The following is a 6595-nucleotide window of genomic DNA, read 5'->3' as shown; positions in this document are numbered from 1 at the left end:
AATACTATTTAAGTATTCTCTCACAATATCTAAATGCGCATAGAATAATTAAGTCCATATATTAAACATCAGCAAGTATAAACAATCGATGATTCCTTCGATAAGAAGCAAAATCAACCCTCGCATCTATTTGCAAACGACCTTCTTCTTCCATGTGCAAAACTGAAAGGACCCAAAAGGAGATTAAATCGCAACAAGTATATTAATATACCAACAAGACATAAGCTAAAGCGGGCCCTTACAACAGGATAAGAGCTCCTTCAGTAACAGGTTTTGAATGGTAATCATTAAAAACACATTAGAATGTCTAGATCTAGTTTCAGTTTCACTTTTGTATTACTGTAAACTCGGCTTTAAACATTTAAATTTCTTATAGAAACAACTTTTCGTTATCGGTTTCATGTTTAGAACAAAGCTCCCGCGTATCTGTTTGATGCTCGGTTGCTTTGAGATGAGCACGTTATACTGTTTCCATCAAAGAAAAGTGAGGCTAAAAAGTGCGAAAAAGTGGAAATTCAATATGAGCCGGAACGGGTGTCAAGTTAATTTTTTCTGAAAATGTATATTTTAGTAACCTTATTTTCTCAGCAAATCTTCAGCTTGACACCAGGTCCGGCTCACAATGAAAATCGAGCATGTAGTGTGTACATCGCGTGTAAAAAACGGTAAAAGTCACGGACCTCGACTACTTTAAAGGTGTGAGTCGTACAAATAAGTTGGTATTGAAGTTTTTAAAAGTCATATAGTTTTTACGATTTATTATATTCTTCTTTTTTGTTTTAGACAGTTAAAATTTCAATTATGGAGTTTTCATATTCTAATTATTTAGGGGGCCATTTCGTATATCTTATCATATTCCGCCCCTTTGATGCATTTTCATTTCACAAGCGATTGGATTCAAACGTAAAATAATTTTTCAGCATCACTACCTACTTCATTTGACACAAGGGGAATATCTGTGACACCAATATTTTATGAGACTATCCACCATCGAAATAGTCGAGCGCGCTGTCTCCTGTGACAGCTCTTGTTAAAAATATCTATGAGGTCTTACCGTCATTTGATCGTCGACGTCGGTTAAGATTTTTGCATATGCCCATTTTTTCTCATACACTGTATCAAATTAGATAACAGCAATTGATAATTTAGATATTTTTAGCTCGACTGTAGTAGACTTCTAGTTATTCTACTCACCCTGGCGTCGGCGTCGGCGTAGGCGTCACACATTGGTTAAGTCTCCTTGATCGAATATTTCGGTGCTTTCCACAACACTCTGCAGAGGTACGCCGACTGGGGTGATCAGCCTCAGCCCTGAACCACCAGCTAGCTCTTCCGCCTCTCTTCTCTCTTCCTCTTCTGCCTTCTTAAAGTTTTCATGCAAGTACATATGGCTATCTTTAAAGGCAAATAGCTTTGAAAATTATCTTCTTTTTATGCCCCCGGCATCTACTGATGCGGGAGGCATATAGTGATCGTCCTGTCCGTCCGTCCGTCCGTTCGTTCGTCCGTCCGTCCGTCCGTACGAGGTTAACCAAATGGGATCATTTCGTCTAGCATCAATACCCCTTACAAGAATGACTTCATACTAATGCAGATGTAACCTCTGACCATTCCTCATCTTCAGACATCACCTGACCTCAGTTTGACCTTGACCTTGACCTCATTTTGGACTTAGGTTGCTTTATATGGGCCATCTCTTGGTTAACCAAATGGGACCGTTTCATCTAGCATCAATACCGCTTACAAGAATGAATTGATACTAATACAGTTGTAACCTGTGACCATTCCTCATCTTCAAACATTACCTGACCTCAGTTTGACCTTGACCTCATTTTTGACTTAGGTTGCTTTATATGGGCCATCTCTTGGTTAACCAAATGGGACCGTTTCGTCTAGCATTAATACCACTTACAAGAATGAATTGATACTAATACAGGTGTAACCTGTGACCATTCCTCATCTTCAAACATCACCTGACCTTAGTTTAACCTTGACCTCGTTTTGGACTTATGTTGCTTTGTATCGACAAAGATGCCACCGGGGGCATCAAGCGTTTATTGAACGCAGCTTCTTGTTTTCCAGTTCAATTACCAATCTTACTAGGTCAATACCTATAACTCTGACACGTATTTTGACCGAATTATGCCCCTTTTGGGCTTAGAAAATCCTGGTTAATTTTTTTTTACATGCAAATTACTATCTCCAAAACTGATGCAAATATTGAATTAAACTGCACATGTGTCTCCGGGTTTATAAAACTAGTAGTAGGTGATAGCATCAAGTCTCATAACTCTGACATGCATTTTGGTCAAATTGTCACCCTATGGACTAAGAAAATCCTGGTTAAAGTTTTACATGCAGGAACATATAGCTATTACTTAAATATAGCGTTGAGACTTACTTTTTCTTTTTCTAAGTCAGTTTCCAATATCACTGGGTCAAGTCCCATAACTCTGACTTGTATTTTGGGCAAATTATGCTCCCTTCTAGACTTAGAAAATCCTGGTTAAAGATTTGTAAGAAAATTACTTTCAGCGAAACTGAACTGGAACTTTAGATGTGTCTTTGGGGTTATAAAACTAGGCAATAACATCAAGTGCCAAAACTCTGACATGCGTTTTGGCCATATTATGCCCCCTTTTGGACTTATACATTCATTATGTTTATTTTGAAGCTCATTACACTACAACATGTAAATCTGGAAGCTGTGCTTTTGTCCGAGTCTGTCTTGAAACTTGGAACTTTTATTACTGGAAACATTTTGTACTAAATTTCGATGAAAAATTAAATGCAAACAAGATTTCTGACACGTTCATGTAAGAGGTCTGAATATTTTGGCAACAGTTGCCTACATCATATTTAGCTCGGTTATTCGAAGTAAGAGCTATCAGGACTACTGACGTCTGCGTCTGCGTCCTTCCGGGTCCGGATCTTGTTTAAGGTTTTGATGCACTTTCTCTTTATCTCTATTATTACTTGATGGCTTTGTTTCAAACTTAAAAAAAGTTATTCCTCATCATCGCCAACATCATATGTCACAAAGGCCATAACTCTCGCACCAATGTTTCATGAATTATCCCCCATTTAAAAATTACTTAGAATCTCTATTGGACTCGCCCTTGCATCGGCGTCGGCGTCTTCGTCGGCGTCCCAATTTGGTTAAGCTTTTGTATGTAAGCTGATATCTCAGTAACCACTTGTGGGAATAGATTGAAACTTCAAATACTTATTCACTGTGATAAACTGACTTACACTGCACAGGTTCCACAACTTTATTTTGCTTTTTTTTTTACAAAATTATGCCACCTTTTCGACTAAGACATTTTTTGGTTAAGGTTTTGCATGTAAGCTGGTATCTCAGTACCCACTAATAGTGGGAATGGATTGAAACTTCACACCTTGTTCACTGTCATCATCTGACATGCACTAAGCATGTCCCATAACTCTACTTTGCATATTTTTTTTCTCAAAATTATGCCCATTTTTCGATTTATCTGTTTTTGTATGTAAGCTGGTATCTCAGTATCCACTAATGGGAATAGATTGAAACTTCACACACTTGTTCACTGCCATGTTGTGACATACACTGTGCAGGTCCCATAACTCTACTTTGCATTTTTTTCACAATCATGCCCCTTTTGCGACTTAGCAGTTTTTGGTCAAGCTTTTGTATCTAAGCTGGTATCTCAGTATCCACTAATGGGAAAGGATTAAAACTTCGCACACTTGTTCACTGTCATAATATGACGTGCAGTGCAAAGGTTCAATAATTCTACTTTGCATTTTTACAAAATTGTGACCCTTTATCAACTTAGCAGTTTTTGCTTAAATTCTTATATGTAAGCTGGTATCTCAGTACCCACTGATGGGAATGGATTGATACTTCACACACTTGTCCACTGTCATGAGCTGATAAGCGCTGTGCAGGTTCCACAACCCTGTTTCCCATTTTTACTAAATGATGCCTTTTTTCGACTTTTGTATTCATTCATTTGACAAGACTGTTGAATAGACTCCCGCCAAAAACGCAATAAAATTGTCCCTGGTCATGTGATTCTTTTAGCTTCTGACCTTTCAGATTTGCAAGTGCTTTCTTTTGCATACTTTTTAGCTCGACTATTCGAAGAATAGGGGAGCTATCCTACTCGACCCGACGTCGGCATGAGCGTTAACATGAGCGCCACACAAATGTTAAAGTTTGCGTACCAGCCCAAATATTTTCAAAGTCCATTGAAATATTGCTTTCATATTTTGCATACTTGTTTACCATCATGACCCCAGTCTGTAAAAAGGAGGAGGCAACTCTATCAAGCATTTTGACTGAATTATGGCCCCTTTTCGACTTAGAATAAATGTTAAGTTTGCGTACCACCCAAAATATTTTCAAAGTCCATTGAGATATTTCTTTGATATTTTGCATACCTGTTTACCATCATGACCCCACTCTGTAAAAAGGAGGAAGCAACTCTATCAAGCAATCTGACTGAATTATGGCCCCTTTTCGACTTAGAATATGCTTACTGTAATGTTAAAGTTTTACTCATTGCTTATATTATACTATCAAGCACTGAGAATAGTCGAGCGCGCTGTCCACTGACAGCTCTTGTTTACTCTTCTTGATTTGTTTTTCGAATCGTAAATGCATGTATGAAATTTCTTTGTGTTAAGTGTGCAGGTACTCGCTGGTGTGGTCGCGTGATGAAAATATCCGGAAGTGAATTACAGACTGCAAGACAAATGCTTCCAATAGCATAATATGTACTGCACTTGCTTATATATAATATTATATAAAGCAACTCTGGGTCATGATAAAACTGTTAATAGATCTACTAGATTAGTTCTTAAGTTTATCTAAATTAGTAACAAGTGTGTTTCCCCTATGCAATACTTATAAATGTGTTTTCCAATGTTTGTTGCCCCATACAATACTTAAAGTTTTTCATTTTTATGTGTGTTGTCCCATATAAAACATAAATTTTTTCATTTTTATGCGTGTTGTCCCATATAAAATTTAAACTTTTTCATTTTTATGTGAGTTGTCCTATATAAAACTTAAACATTTTCACCGTACGCATGCGCATTGTTTTCAAACTTTTTCATTTATTCTTACAAGTGTGTTTCCCCTATGCAATACTTATAAATGTGTTTTCCAATGTTTGTTGCCCCATACAATACTTAAAGTTTTTCATTTTTATGTGTGTTGTCCCATATAAAACATAAAATTTTTCATTTTTTCATTTCTATGTGAGTTGACCCATATTAAACATAAAGCTTTTCATTTTTATGCGAGTTGTCCCATATAAAACAATTTTTTTTCTCATTTTTATGTGAATTGTCCCATATAAAACTGAACATTTTTCATTTTTATGTGTGTTGTCCCATATAAAACATAAACTTTTTCATTTTTAGCACCAAACAATAAGATTAGGTATGATCTCAAATATCTCGAACTAGGTGGCGGCAGGGGTTGGTAAGGAGGGTACGCGCGCGGCGCATTTTTTTCAAACTTTTTCATTTTTTTTTGTCTTTTGCCCCATTCAGTACATAATTCCTTTTAATTTTTTAGTGTGTTGCCCCATATAAAACTTAAAATTTTTCATTTTTATGTGAGTTGCCCCATATAAAACATAAAATTTTTCATTTTTATGCGTGTTGTCCCATATAAAATTTAAACTTTTTCATTTTTATGTGTGTTGTCCCATATAAAACATAAAAGTTCTCATTTTTACGGGTGTTGTCCCATATAAAACTTAAACATTTTCATCGTACGAATGCGCGTCGTTTTCAAACTTTTTCATTTATTCTTACAAGTGTATTTCCCCTATGCAATACTTATAAATGTGTTTTCCTATGTTTGTTGCCCCATACAATACTTAAAGTTTTTCATTTTTATGTGTGTTGTCCCATATAAAACATAAATTTTTTCATTTTTATGCGTGTTGTCCCAAATAAAACTTAAAATTTTTCATTTTTATGTGACTTGTCCCACATAAAACTTAAACATTTTCATCGTACGCATGCGCGTTGTTTTCAAACTTTTTCATTTATTCTTACAAGTGTGTTTCCCCTATGCAATACTTATAAATGTGTTTTCCAATGTTTGTTGCCCCATACAATACTTAAAGTTTTTCATTTTTATGTGTGTTGTCCCATATAAAACATAAACATTTTCATTTTTATGCGTGTTGTCCCATATAAAATTAAAACTTTTTCATTTTTATGTGAGTTGTCCCATATAAAACTTAAACATTTTCATCGTACGCATGCGCATTGTTTTCAAACTTTTTCATTTATTCTTACAAGTGTGTTTCCCCTATGCAATACTTATAAATGTGTTTTCCAATGTTTGTTGCCCCATACAATACTTAAAGTTTTTCATTTTTATGTGTGTTGTCCCATATAAAACATAAAAATTTTCATCTCAAACTAGGTGGCGGCAGGGGTTGGTAAGGAGGGTACGCGCGCGGCGCATTTTTTTTCAAACTTTTTCATTTTTTTTATCTTTTGCCCAATTCAATACTTCATTCTTTTTCATTTTTTAGTGTGTTGCCCCATATAAAACTTAAAATTTTTCATTTTTATGTGAGTTGCCCCA

This window comes from Mercenaria mercenaria, chromosome 11 (genome assembly GCF_021730395.1).
Source record: "Mercenaria mercenaria strain notata chromosome 11, MADL_Memer_1, whole genome shotgun sequence".
NCBI classification, from domain to species: Eukaryota; Metazoa; Mollusca; class Bivalvia; order Venerida; family Veneridae; genus Mercenaria; species Mercenaria mercenaria.
This window is presented reverse-complemented; position numbering follows the sequence as displayed.